At 27.3% G+C, this 16,250-nt stretch overlaps 1 protein-coding gene and 1 pseudogene across 1 annotated transcript in view; one reads left to right on the top strand and one right to left on the bottom strand.

The window, feature by feature from the left end:
• Positions 1-3,067: 3,067 nt before the first annotated feature.
• The window catches only part of LOC126899776 (alpha-tocopherol transfer protein-like), a 47,690-nt gene continuing 34,507 nt past the window's right edge, over positions 3,068-16,250 (top strand). The window contains exon 1 of the mRNA XM_050674970.1: positions 3,068-3,241. The gene's annotated coding sequence lies outside the window, so the exon portion shown is untranslated. The remainder of the gene's footprint in view (positions 3,242-16,250) is intronic.
• Positions 4,964-6,237, bottom strand: LOC126898000 (uncharacterized; annotated as a pseudogene).

Below are 16,250 nucleotides of genomic sequence, written 5' to 3'. Positions count from 1 at the left end.
ATATTTTTTTAATAAATTTAACCCTTTACCAGCCCACAGAGGGGATTCAAAATGACAACTTTTTCACAAAAAATTTACTTTTTCAATTTAACTTTTGAAAGTGTTCCAGAAATACTGACACTTTTATATATATCTCAAATTAAAGCTAATGTAATATACTTTATTATGGAAAAAAAAAATTTCGTACTTTTTGTGTCTGTTACCACTTTTTCTCAGCTCTCACCGAACCGATTTTTTTCAATGATACGTCAAAAGATCACAAATCGTATTTAGTCGAAGACATTACCCTCAAAAATTGAAAAAAAATTCCCTCGTTCCCCGTAAATGGGGGAAACCTCCAAAAAAATTACAAATTTAAAAATCGCTAATTTTCGAAATTTTTTCAATTTTTCTTACTTAAAAGTGCCATAACTTTTTTCAAAAATGAACAAATCAATATAAATTTTTTTTTTATAGATGCTTGATGTCTTTACCTATTATTTGGTATATTTTTTTTGTAAATTTAACCCTTTACCAGCCCACAGAGGGGATTCAAAATGACAACTTTTTCACAAAAAATTTACTTTTTCAATTTAACTTTTGAAAGTGTTCCAGAAATACTGACACTTTTATATATATCTCAAATTAAAGCTAATGTAATATACTTTATTATGGAAAAAAAAAATTTCGTACTTTTTGTGTCTGTTACCACTTTTTCTCAGCTCTCACCGAACCGATTTTTTTCAATGATACGTCAAAAGATCACAAATCGTATTTAGTCGAAGACATTACCCTCAAAAATTGAAAAAAAATTCCCTCGTTCCCCGTAAATGGGGGAAACCTCCAAAAAAATTACAAATTTAAAAATCGCTAATTTTCGAAATTTTTTCAATTTTTTTTACTTAAAAGTGCCATAACTTTTTCAAAAATGAACATATCAATATAATTTTTTTTTATATAGATGCTTGATGTCTTTACCTATCATTTGGTATATTTTTTTTGTAAATTTGACCCTTTATCTGCCCACAGGGGGGGATTTAAAAAGACAACTTTTTCACAAAAAATTAACTTTTTCAACTTAACTTTTGAAAATGTTCCGGAAGGTCTGACACTTTTATATATATCTTAAATTAAAGCTAATGTAATATACTTTAATTTGAAAAAAAAAAATTTGACCTCTGGACTTGTCTTCATGGTGAAAACGGCTACCGAATGCTATTTTTGTGTGAAAATTTTCGATTTTATAATTTACATTTTTTACTTTAAAGTGCTATAACTTTTTAAAAAATGTATGGATCAATACAATTTTTTCATGAGAAGTAGTATTTATATACATCTTTCATTGGATATACTTTTTTTTTAAATCAGACTATTTCCCTATATATGGGGGGGCTTCAAATATAAAAAATGCATATAGAAAGTAGAACTTTTTCAACTTAACTTTTGAAAGTGTTCCGGAAGGTCTGACACTTTTATATATATCTTAAATTAAAGCTAATGTAATATACTTTAATATAAAAAAAAAAAATTTTGAACTTTATTTTGTCTTTACGGTGAAAATGGCTATTGAATGCTATTTTTGTGTGAAAATTCTCGATTTTATTTTTAAAACTTTTAACTTTATAATGCTATAACTTTTTGAAAGATGTATGGATCAATATAATTTTTTTATGAGAAATAATATTTTTTAATAATCCTTTTTTCATTCTACATACTTTATCTTAATCAGGATATTAATAATGAACTAGCAGANTAATAAACCCTTTTTCATTCGACATACTTTGTCTTAATCGAGATATTAATAAGGAACCATCAGATCAAGAAGCTTTTGGAATAAAACACCAATTTTTTTAAAATTAAACACTAATCTTTAGATTTGCATCGAAGCGTTTATTTTTGATAGTGATTTTAATCACTGTCAGATATCATTATACTTGATCCAACTATACCACGGCACCACTGTGCCGCGACCCCCCTGTGCTGGGTTTTTTAATATTTTATATTATTTTAATATTTGGTTATTTCTATGACAAACATATAAAAATTGAAGGGTTTGATACAATAATTTATAGTAAAAATTTTATTTTTAATTATTAATAAATACACTGGTCTATAATGAATTTTCATAAAGATCAAAAATATTCTTTTCTAGATCAACTTTCCACCATGCTTTTAAAATCTGAAATTAAACTTTTTCTATCACTGGCCTAGAAAAATACATTGCAGCCACAAAAAAACCACATAGTAATAATAACATGAATAAGAAATTTCAACTTACGAAGGGAGACTACAGTGATGGGATCCTCCTTTATATCTACTGAAGTTTTAAGTCTAAATGAGATAAAAATTAAATGGATTGAAAATTTTTTATTCTAACTTAAAAATAATTAAGTAAAAAATTTATTGCCACATGTAAATTTATTTCGTATCTCAATCGTAAAAAAAACACAAAAGAAGTGTTACCGATTTGGCAACCGTTTGTCATTTACGGTTGTCAATAAAATTCATAATTTAAGCTAATTCAAACTTTAAAATTACTTTTTTCGACTTAAATAAAACATAAAAATTTTAATAAGTTTAACTTAATATTCTATGCCAATTAGATTTATATAAGGTGTTCAGTAAGTAAGGAAACTGCTTTCTATTGTTTTCATTGTTTGTATCAATTTACCTATTTCCTTAATTACTGAAAATTCTGTATAATAATAATGAAAAACAATGTACTCTCCTTAAAAGGTATTTTTAAATAAATTAAAATACAATACCAAGAATTTTAACACAAAAATAATCATTTTTCTATATAGTAGCCATTTTTCCCATTAAGACAACTAAAGTTCGAAATTTTTTTTGTATAGTAAAGAATATTATATATATTTTAATTTAAGGAATATTGTTCAAAAATTACGTGTGTAGCCCGCTCCACGTAGCTCAAAATCGTCCATTACCTCTCTCATCGCACTCATAACAGTCGTGTCCGATACTCCCGGCACCTAGTTGTCATTAAGTTTATGTACGTGGTTGACGTTATATCGTACTATTGGGTCTGATGACTCGTGTTCAGTGAGCTGGCGTGTTTTCTTTTTGTTCTGTTGTTGATTGGTTTGTATCGGCCTGTTTAGGCGACAACCAATAGTTTCTTTCATCCGTTACGTACTACTACGCGAGTGCACAACGAAAATCAAGATCAGCGGAAGAGAATTGATTGGGAAGCGTTCGACAGTCAATTCAACATCAAACTGCAGTGTGGTTGGCTGATGGCTGGGTGATGTTTTTTACGACTTTTTTCTTGTGTTAATGTATCCAGAGTAGGGCGGTATTCGAATGAAATTTTATTTAAATGATTATTTAGATGATATTTTATTCGAATAAATTATTATTCGAATGATTTTTTCACGATTATTCGAATAAAAATGAATTCGAATAATTTTCAAACATTATTATTCGAATTGAGAGGTGATGACTTGGGCCACGCAACGGATTGTGGAGTCGCCACCCTCATGGCTCCCTTGCAAAAGGAAATCGGGTCGCCAACCACTTAGGCGAGGGTCTTGATCATAAAAAGAACAACACCCGAACCATAAGTGGATTTAAGAAAATAAACAATAAATAAACCAATAATATTAAATAAAATAATGTACACATTGATGAAACAAAGTGGTTAAAAAAAAATTATATATGCATATACTAAAATATAAAGTGTTGTTGTAGACTATTATACGCTGATACCTTGTAAATAAAACAAATATGTATATTTGATGTCACCAGTGGTGGACATACTTTAGTATGTCGAAGACCGTTACCTTAAAACTAGAGAGAATTATTTAAATGGTAAAAAAAAATAATATACACGTGAATATTGAAGATATTCACGCAATAAAAAGATTTTTGTTGATTATGAATATTAAGGGGATTTTATTAAATTATTACAGTTACGTTAATAGTGGACAAAACTCGAAGGCAAAAACCACTCTGAAAATGAAGGGACAAGAGAGAAGAAAAAAAAACAATTATTAAGACAAAAAAAAATTTAACTTACAACTTCTAAATATTACACGTGAAGTGTCTTCTGCATCGTAACAAGTCCGTGTACTCCAGGCGCGGCGAATATTTTTTGTAATCTGGCCGGCCGGACCATACTTGGGCACTGCGGGAACAATATATATATGTATTAAATATACATGACACACCACTGACCAATAACCTTATAAATATCAATGCTAGATAGAGTCGATATACAGTACATAAAAAAATTAATTTAAACAGAAAAATACTCAAACATTATATTAAATAAAATAAAAACAATATACGATACCCAGTCCCGGATGGGACTCATCCTAAGATGGGGATCTCGGCCCCGGAAATGGCCGACGCCTGGTTAAATTAATACATGATTTTTACACGACAAACACGAAAAAAAACTATTATTGGCTGCACGCACACAGCAACTAAATACCACAATGGTGGTTCAAAAGGAAGAGAGTTGAAATTTTTGTTACACACCGGGCGAGACACAACGACGACGACGATTACGTTTGGGAGAGGGTATAGGCTTAACAATTTACAAAATATAAAAAATATAAAAGTATGAACGATATTAAAATTATACAGGTATTGACAGTGGTGGCCAGTGTATGTGTCATATAGGGAACGATTATTAAACTGATAAAAAATATTGTGTGTATAGCGTTCACCTTGACAGCAACAGTACAGTTTTCTGATTACACGACCGGATATAATGTACGCGCGCCCATTAGCAAAGCAAAACAGTAAATCTAACTATATTATGAAATTCATATTTTGTCACGTTACAGAATAAAAAATGTATTCGAATAATTTTCAAACATTACTATTCGAGTAATTTTCGTTAATTTTGTTTGAGTAACCAAAGGGTTGGTAATTAAATACAGGCAAATAGTTGGCATTGTATTTTAAATTACATGACAATGATAGTAAATGTTATTTTTTTCAGAAAAATGTAAAAATATTATATAAAAAACAGATATAAATCTATAGAAGAAAGTAAAGAATTTAATATATTTTTTTTAATAATAATTTAGTAATATTATAATATGAATATTAGTTCGTAATAATTACAACAATTATAAATAGTAGTAAATAATGATAACAAAAATGTAAATAACTTATAACAGTTATGACTGCATTTTAAATTAGATTTGAAAATAACTCTCTCTTCAAACATATCATCTGATAGCTTGTTGGATTTTTGGTAAATTGGTCATAGTTGCATATGAAAATAATCTTTCGACGGGAGCTGATGACGGCAGTGCCGTATTATAGCATAAAAATATTTCTTTGATTGGTGGATACTGCTGAAGTATTGACAGATCTTGAGAAAAGTTGTTGAAAAAATGTACGATCTAAAATTTAAAATACGAGTTATAATTTTTATATTACAATTTATAATTAGGTATACTAATGTACCTGTATTTCTGCCTCTGATGCTGCAGAGCGTCTACTTTGTTGAGCATTACTGGCAGTGCTCACTAATGGGTCAAAGTTAAAAAAATCGTGAGATTCCTCATTTGAATGTGTATACAAATCTGTTGATTCTGAATCTGTTGATGACATAATATTTATTTCTTCTATTTTATTAGCTACTGCTGCATTAAACATTTTATTAAGTCGATCAAAATATCAAGAGTCAATGCAACTTAGCCAACGGTGTTTAAATTTCGGATGTGAAAGTGCAGCAATTGCAGCGTTATCTGCTTCAATTGTATTTAAATTCACTAAATTAGAAAACCTTTTTGCAATACTTGTAAGAATACTATTAACTAAAGGTTCGCAATATCTCCAATCATTTAGCAATAAATGTTGAACTTTACGGCGTAAACTAAATATGACTGGCAAAACAAAACCATAAAAAAATATTATTTTTGCCTTGGAGAATATCTAATGCCTCTGCTAAAGAACCAACGCATTTTAAATGTTCTTCTATATAAATAAACTCCGAATCTTTTAACATGCTGTTCTTTAATCCCAATGCTTCGAATAACTCACAATTTTTCTCCTTATTTTTTAAAATTTGTTTTAAAGTGTCATATAAAGAGTTTCAACGCGTATCTCCAGGTCTTAATAATTGATGACCCAATGTCTGTAATATGATCTAAAAAAATTGAGTGTCAATTTGTGATTATTAAATAATATAAGAGTAAATGATACCGTAAAACACAAAAAATTTACCTCAGCAGATTTTGACCTATATGAGGCATTCCATAATAATGTACACTTTTTCATAACCGAAGTGTGTATTTCATTTAGTTGTGAGTTTTATGGTGATCGAATAGTTTTAATTAAATCAGTTGTAGCACAAAGGCTCAATGTATGAGCACAACATCTTAAATGTCGAGGTAGCCATAGAGTATTTTCAAGTTCCTCTGTTGTTTCTGTTGAATTATAAGTTATTCGTTCATCGTCCCGTCCCTGGTTATCTACCGATGCATCACCAAATAAATCTATATTTTCATATACACTATCTTCAACATTATCAAAATGAGTTAATTTAAAACCATACGCTTTAAACGCCTTGACAAAATTACTACCATTGTCAGTTGTTGTTGCGATTATCTATAAATTAGTAAATAGGGAAAATATTAACGATACTTGTATTTAAATGATTTTTATTTAGGCACTATAGGCAGCCATTCACAAAACTAAAAATCTTAATAATCATTGAATTAAAACAATTATTTTCATAATTATATGTTGTAAGCCCCTTAACCCTTCTATGATTTGTATCTATGTATACAGAGGTTTCACTGTAGTATACACACAAAAGTATTAAAATATTATATTACTACTAAATTATTAATATTATTACTAACCTTATTAGAATCCAAATTGTATTCTAAATGTATGTCGTGTAATATATCAAAAAATTTTATCATAACTATGTGTTCCACGAAATCTACGACAAGCCAAACTCGATGATCGCCGTTCGAAATTGTCTACATCGATCCAATGTATTGTTACGCCCAAAAAACTTCTTTTTTTTTGATGACCAGACATCAGTTGTGGTACATACATATTTTATATCTTTAATATCATTTATAATTTTTTCTTTATTGTCTTCTAACAAATTGTGTATTTTTCTCCCAAGATTTCGTCGACTAGAAACATTAATTTTTTTAGTGATTTCAATATTTTCAAATATTTTTTTGAAAAATGGGTTTTCTACAGTTCTTAATGGGACCATTTAATGTAAAATAAAATTGGTAACATCTATGTCAAATTGGTTTTGGGTATATTTATCACGATGTACTCTACTAACTGCATTATCCTTATCCTTGATTTTTAACCGTTTTCCTGATAAATAATTTTAATATGAATCAATAACGGATTGATCATGTCTTCTTTTGAGATGAGACTTAAAATTGGACGTTGAAGATAATGATCCTTTTATTTCAACATGACATGGCTCACATGTTACACATGTAGCGATTACTTTATTTTTGTCCATTTTAGATTTTATTTTAAAAAACTTACCATCTAAAATGAACATAGAATCAGTCATTTCAGACACTTCAGTATTATCCTCCGTTGACTTTTGTGTTGAAATTATTGAATCATCACTACTAGGCCAGTCAACGAAGGAGTAATTTTGGCGAATGGCGGAAAAAATTCCCAACCAAATTTTTTTTTTAAAAAAGTTGAATTAAGATATGTATAATGACATACTAAAAGTCCTCATCGATTGGACTTGAGCTTTTTTTTTTACAGCCTCGCAAAAGTTCAAAAATATGAGCTTTTTTAATTTTCTCAAAAAATATTTAACTTACAAAAAAAAGTTTCGTACAAAAGTTATTTAAAAAACATTTTTAAACAAAAAATGTATCTTGTATTTTTTCATTTAAACAAATATTTTTTGAGTTACATTATATTTAATATGAGTACTAAAATTTATTTTCCAAGTTTTTTCATTTTACGGTTACTTTTTATCATGTTATACTTACATTAGACAAAATGTTACAAATGCATATGTGTGTATGTGTAAGTTTATTTATTTATAGTATCATTAAAGTGTAGTGTATAATAAGATACAACCGATAGAGTAAGTAATTGATTTGACGCTATATTGTTTAAACCCAACTAAACGCTAAATTGTACATTCCTAAACAACATTTATATTATGTCAACTGCCACCAGAATTTTTGCATAATATAATTGTTGTTTAGGAATGTACAATTTAGCGTTTAGTTGGGTTTAAACAATATAGCGTCAAATCAATTACTTACTCTATCGGTTGTATCTTATTATACACTACACTTTAATGATACTATAAATAAATAAACTTACACATACACACATATGCATTTGTAACATTTTGTCTAATGTAAGTATAACATGATAAAAAGTAACCGTAAAATGAAAAAACTTGGAAAATAAATTTTAGTACTCATATTAAATATAATGTAACTCAAAAAATATTTGTTTAAATGAAAAAATACAAGATACATTTTTTGTTTAAAAATGTTTTTTAAATAACTTTTGTACGAAACTTTTTTTTGTAAGTTAAATATTTTTTGAGAAAATTAAAAAAGCTCATATTTTTGAACTTTTGCGAGGCTGTAAAAAAAAAAGCTCAAGTCCAATCGATGAGGACTTTTAGTATGTCATTATACATATCTTAATTCAACTTTTTAAAAAAAAAAATTTGGTTGGGAATTTTTTCCGCCATTTTTCCTTTGTTGACTGGCCTATACGTACATTCAAGGAATTCATATTGAAATAAATTGATATTTTAAATTAAACTAAACACCATTGTCACACATTCATACACTCGCGCATAGAACAACTAATGAGGCAACACGGTACGCAGTACAAATTACATCTGATAAACCACGTTTTCGATGTTTAGATATCATAATATCAAACAGATAATTTTTATAGCTACAAACCTATACCTTTATATATTTTTGAATAATAACGTTTGGAAATTATTCGAATGTATGTATTCCAACTCTGAATGTATCAATAAATTGAATCTCTATTAGTTTATGTATATATATTTATAATAAAATTACTGTCTGTAATTGACCTTAAGTGAATTGTCTTATAGTTGTTCGCCTGTAAAGTGTAGCAGGAAACACCCGACCCGTCATTTATATATATAGTTAATTAAGTTAACGTTTATGTAAAATAAGTGAAATAGTCACTCTGGGAATTAGAATTTGTGTGATAAACATAAGTGTTATCGGTTCGACAACCATTAGTCACATTCGTCGTTAAAAAAAATTGGCAATTTAACCCTTTCTGTCATGCATTTCTATTGTTTGGAAAAAAAAATTGTTCAATTGTTTTGTATTAAACTAATATTTAAAAAAAAATTAATGTTGGTCTCAAATCGATTGATCCTGAGATAAAATGTGTCCTCTTAATAGGACATCATGACTTAAAAGTTACTAAGACTAATTATAAAAAAATATTTCATCAGTTGTATGCTTATAATGATTTAGGTTTATTTTATTATGAAAACTTTTTAATTATTTATACAAATTATATGTAATTAAATTATAATATATTACATGGATACAATTTAAATATATATTAAAAACGTTTTGTGATTTAGAATGAAATGACTCAAAACAATTTTTATTACGTGCTACACATAAGTTGACATTGCATTTTTTACAGCTTACATACGTTTTAAATTTATAACCCAAATTTTTGCATCTTCCAGCTGCTTTCTTATCCAGAAATACAGGTAAGTGTCCTATATCATCGAAATGAATATAAATTAATTGCAGACATGTCAATTCCATGAGTTCTGAGCCGTAATATCTACTTTCTTGACCTTATAAAAATTCGATATGATGATAGCATGTGATCACATTTGTCTACTCTACCCATACCTTAATTTTAACGTGGTACAACTTCGGGTCTTTGAAAATATATATATTTTTTTTGCTTTTTACCGTAACGACGACACTGATCAGGTTGTCCTATACCACAAAAAATTGAAGCCAGAGCTACGCTTGAACTATCATATCATTTTGTAAGCACTACCCCAGATGTATTACAAATTAAATTTTCCATATACCATGGTATTTTTAATTGTTTTGTCATTCGTAAATAGAGGATGATACTTTGAAACATTATTGCAAACAGCATATAAATTTGTGATAAAAATAGCGGTTTGTTATAATTCTTCTGTAAAATAGTTACTAAACAATTGAAGTGAAGAAGACAAGATGAAGTTTGTAACGTGACAAAATGTGAATTTTTATATCTATTATTATTTCATATGGTATAGATAAATGTACTGTTTTGCTTTGCTAATGGGCACATGTACGTTATATCCGGCCGTGTAATCAGAAAACTGTACTGTTACTGTCAAGGTGAACGCTATACACACAATATTTTTTATCAGTTTAATAATCGTTCCCTATATGACACATACACTGGCCACCACTGTCAATACCTGTATAATTTTAATATTGATCTATACTTTTATCTTTTTTTTATATTCTGTAAATTGTTAGGACGATAATCTCTCCCAAACGTGATCGTCGTCGTCGGTGTGTCTCGTCCGGTGTGTAAAAAGATTAATGCTCTCTTCCCTTTAAACCACCGTCGTGGTATTTTGCTGTGTGCGTGCAGTCATTTTTGGTGTGTGATATTTTTTTGTGTTAATATAAATTAACTTTTGTAAGGCGTCGGCCATTTTCTGGGGCCGAGATGCCCGTCTTTGGTTGAGTCCCTCCGGGACTGAGTATCGTATATTTTTTTATTCATTAATGTTTTGAGCCTTTTTCTGTTACAATTTATTGCTTATATTATACATGTATTTTTTTTTTTTTTTGCTCATTATTTACTATGAGCTAGAATTGCTATTTTTAAGGTTATTTATCATTGGTGTGAGTACTTAATACATATATATATATATATATATATTATTCCCGCAGTGCCCAAATATGGTCCGGCCGGCCCGATTACAAAAATTATCCGCCGCCTACGGAGTACACGGACTTTTTCCGGTGCGGAAGACACTTCACATGTATTGTCTAAAAGTTGTAGGTTAAATTTTTTTGTCTTAATAATTGTTTTTTTTCTCTTGTCCCTTCATTTTCAGAGTGGTTTTTGCCTTCGGGTTTTGTTCAATATTAACTTAACGGTTATAATTTAATAAAGTTCCTTTAATATTCTTAATCAACAAAATATTTTTTATTGCTTGAATATCTTCAATATTCACGTGTACCTTATTTTTTTTACCTTCAATAATTCTCCCTAGTTTTAAGGAAACGGTCTTCGACATACTAAAGTATGTCCACCACTGGTGACATCCAACAAAACATATTTTATTTTACTTACAAGGCACCAGCATATTATAGTCTACAACAAAATTTTATATTTTAATATATATTTTTTATTCAACGATCTACTTGGTTTCATTATATTGTATGTTATTTCATTTAATCTTATATGGTTTACTACTTGTTTAATTTTTTTTAAATCCACATATGGTCCGGGTGTTGTTTTTTTTTAATCGAGACCCTCGCCTAAGTGGTTGGTGACCCAACTTTCCTTTTGCGCAGGAGCGGCGACTGCACACTCCGTTGGGTGGCCCAAGTCGTCACCTCTCAAGTTATATAATCACCACGAATCGATGTAACTTTTTTTTTATAGATTCTTGATGTCTTTACCTATCATTTGGTATATTTTTTTAATAAATTTAACCCTTTACAAGCCCACAGGGGGGGATTCAAAATGACAACTTTTTCACAAAAAATTTTCTTTTTCAACTTAACTTTTGAAAGTGTTTCGGAAATACTGATACTTTTATATATATCTTAAATTAAAGCTAATGTAATATACTTTATTATAGAAAAAAAAAATTTCGTATTTTTTTGTCTTTGCGGTGAAAATGGCTACCGTATGCTATTTTTATGTTAAAATTCTCGATTTTATATTTGACATTTTAGCTTCGATGCGAAGCTGAGAAGGTATTGGTTTTACTAAGATGTGTTTTTTTTTTTTTTTTGTCTGTTACCACTTTTTCTCAGCTCTCACCGAACCGATTTCTTTCAATGATACGTCAAAAGATCACAAATCGTATCTAGTCGAAGACATTACCCTAAAAAATTGAAAAAAATTCCTTCGTTCCCCGTAAATGGGTGAAACCTCCAAAAAAATTACAAATTTAAAAATCGCTAATTTTCGAAATTTTCGAAATTTTGTTACTTAAAATAGCCATAACTTTTTTAAAAATAACCAAATAAATATAATTATTTTTTTTATAGATGCATGATGTTCTTACCTATCATTTGGTAGATTTTTTTATATATCTGACCCTTTACCCGCCCAAAGGGGGGGATTTAAAATGACAACTTTTTCACAAAAAATTAATTTTTTCAACTTGACTTTTGAAAATGTTCCGGAAAGTCTGACTCTTTTATATATATTAAATTAAAGCTAATGTAATGAAATTTATTATGGAAAAAAAAAATTTCGGACTTTATTTTATCTTCACGGTGAAAATGACTACCAAATGCTATTTTTGTGTGAAAATTTTCGATATTGTATTTTACATTTTTAACTTTATTATGCTATAACTATTTGAAAAATGTATGGATCAATACAATTTTTTCACGAGAAGTAGTATTTATATACATCTTTCATTCGACATACTGTTTTTTTAAATCGGATCATTTCCCTATATACAAGGGGGGTCCAAATCTAAAAAATGCATGTAGAAAGTAGAACTTTTTCAAATTAATTTTTGAAAGTGTTCCGGAAAGTCTGACACTTTTATATATATCTTAAATTAAAGCTAATGTAATATACTTTATTATAGAAAAAAAAAAATTCAGACTTTATTTTATTTTCATGGTGAAAACAGACATCAAAGTTAATAAAAAAAATTCGATTTTTATAAAAAAATTCTTTTTTATATTTTTAACTTTAAAATGTTATAACTTTTTGAAAAATGTATAGATCAATAAATTAAAGATTATGTAATATACTTTAATATTATAAAAAAAAATTTTGGACTTTATTTTATTTTTGTGTGAAAATTCTCGATTTTATTTTTATTGTATGTATCAACACAATTTTTTTTTTCTAAATACATTTTATATATTTCTTTTATTTGACATACTTTTTTTTTTAATTAGATCATTTTCCTTTATACAGGAGGTGTTTAAAACTTAAAACATACGTATAAAAAGCAAAACTTTTTCAACTTAACTTTTGAAAATGTTCCGGAAATACTGCGTCTTTTAAATATATGTCAAATTAAAGTTTACAAGAAATACTATATTTGCAAAAAAAAATTTTCTTCTATAATCGCCCCCGAAATTCAACAAAAATGTAATATTTGCGAAAAAAACACCTTCTATCGTGATGTTTATTGCACTTTAAACTGCCATAACTTTTCAAAAAATAATAAATCAAAAAAATTTTTTTTCTTATGAAATCTTAGATGTTCACCTTTTATTTGATATCATTTTTTTGAAAATCTAACTCTAAACCTGCCCATGGGGGGTTTTAAAAAAGCAATTTTTGCACACAAGTAAAGCTTTTTAAATTAAATTTTCAATTTTATTAATCAACGAAAGCGACGAACAGTTGCTGAATCCGTAACACTAGTGTCTTTCACAATAAGGATACCAGGTTTGAATTCGCATATGGCAATTGATATTTTGCATTTTTTTTTAAGTTACAGAAAATTTTTAAAATCATTTGATTTTTATATCAATTAAATTCATTAACTTCAATAAATATCAAGGATCCTATCACTGTAGTCTACCCTCATAGGAAGAAATTTCTTATTTATGTTAATATTATTTTACTATGTGTGTTTTTTTTGTGGCTGCAATTTACTTTTACAATCCTCACTTAACCTACTTTTTTCGACGATATGTCAAATAATTACAATGCGTATTTAGTTGAAGATATTACCCTCAAAAATTGAAAATAAATTCCATAATTAAATAAAAAGTAGCTTAACCAGATTTATCCCTACAAACAATTAAAATCATTCATTACTAAAATTTTTAAATATTAATTGTCAAATTAGATTTAATATGATAAAATATTCAACTACAAAAGTAAATAATTTTACTTTGTAATTTGTTAATTTTTTAACTTTATTTGTGTGTGCTACTAAAAGTCTATAAAATTCCAAATTTTTTTAAAACATGTTATATAATTCATAAATCTAAAAAAAATTATTTTTAGTTTCACCTGAATTTAACAATTGATTTTTACAATTAAAATTAAAATTAATAATTCGCTCAGTTGAGTAGATCTTTTTATTTTCATTGATTTTTTTAGTTAAAGTAAATCATATAAAATTTACTCGGTGCATATTAATTTTAATAATACTATTTTTTTAAATTTAATTTTGTCAATTTGAAACTTACAATTTGAGCTAAAAGTTATGGTAATAAATTTTTTTTTTTTATTATAAACTTTCACTTTAAAGGTAAAAAAAAAGTAGATTAAAAGTAATTACTTTGTCGCAAAAAACACAAACGTGCCTAGCACAATAAAGTAGACGACACTATTTTATAAGTTCCCGAAATGGCGTCATGTCCTTTATTTGAAAAGAAAAATAAAATAGAAAAAGAAAAAGAAAAAGAAAATCTACAAAGTATAACAATATTTTTTGCTAACCTCATAGTATGTAAAAAAAAATAATTTTCCTGGAGTCTGGTGACCGAGTACTTTCGTTGAAAAAAAAAATTTTGAAAATCCGAGCATGCTAAGTATTTTTTCCAGAAAAGCGTTTTTTTCCTTGTTCTATTATATAATAAGATAGCATTATAGAGTTAAAAATGTAAAAAATAAAATCGAGAATTTCCACACAAAAATAGAATTTGATAGCCATTTTAACTGTGAAGACAAAATAAAGTCCGAAATTTATATATAAAAGTGTCAGACTTTCCGGAACACTTTCAAAAGCTAAGTTGAGAAAGTAAATTTTTTGTGAAAAAGTTGTAATTTTAAATTCCCCCTGTGGGCAGGTAAAGGATTAGATTAAAAAATATATATATATCAAATGATAGGTAAAGACATCAAGCATCTATAAGAAAAAATTATATTGATTTTGTCATTTTTAAAAAAGTTATGGCAGTTTGATGTAAAAAATATTGAAAAAATTAGCAATTTTTAAATTTGTAATTTATTTAGAGGTTTCCCCCGTTTACGGGGAACGAGAAAATATTTTTTTAATTTTTGAGGGTTATGTCTTCGACTAGATACGATTTGTGATCTTTTGACGTATCGTTGAATGAAATCGGTCCGGCGAGAGCTGAGAAAAAAATAGACATAAAAAAAAACACTACATAGTAAAATTAATGTCTTGTCAGCTTCACATCGATGCCAAAAAGTTGGTACCCTTATAAAGGATGAAGGATAAACCAAATAATCATTCGACCACACAAAAATTGATAAATAAATAATAATTAAATAAGTTGACAAAAATGTTACAATTTTATATTTTAGAAGAAATCTTGACAATGACAAACAATCACTTTGCATATATATAAATTAACTATTCAAAAAATAATAAATATTAATAAAATTGATATATTGATATTAGAATATAAAAAATATTTAATAAAATAATAAAATAATTTAATTTTAAGGCTTTGTATAAAATAGAATTGAAGAATCTTACAAATAAAGATACAATGATAAAAAATAATTTTGAAATATTCACTTTAGAGAAGAATGATATAATTAAAAGTGTTCATGATAAATATTGTCAAGTGACTAAAGCTAACAATTGTTTAACTACTGAAATAAATAAATTGAATTCGTAGTTTTAATAAATAAACTGTATATTATATATATATGTATGTATGTATATACATATTATAGTCATATAAAAATAATAATTCATAATTTATTGGTTCTACAATTAATTTTAATGATCTCACAATTATACAATCGTCGCGTGAAAATTAAAAGTTTCTAACGTAAAGTAAATATTTTTCGGTATAAAAATAAAGTTATCATACAGTTGTTTGTAACTTTACATTTGTATTACTGTTAACTCGCTTTATAATAAGTGTAATGACTTCAATTATGATGGAAAATAATCATAATTATATTTTTACATATTTATTGTAATTATATAGTATTATACAATACTGTATATATTGTCAATACAATCGCGTTAAAATATTTTCATTCTAAGGAAAAGTTCTATCAATAATGTTTTTTTAGCTTCGATGCGAAGCTGAGAAGGTATTCGTTTTACTATGATGTGTTTTTTTTTTTTTTTTTTTTTTTTTTTTTTTCCA

Source organism: Daktulosphaira vitifoliae, unplaced genomic scaffold (assembly GCF_025091365.1).
Source record: "Daktulosphaira vitifoliae isolate Bord-2020 unplaced genomic scaffold, ASM2509136v1 Scaffold_2, whole genome shotgun sequence".
Taxonomy (NCBI): domain Eukaryota; kingdom Metazoa; phylum Arthropoda; class Insecta; order Hemiptera; family Phylloxeridae; genus Daktulosphaira; species Daktulosphaira vitifoliae.
This window is presented reverse-complemented; position numbering and strand designations above follow the sequence as displayed.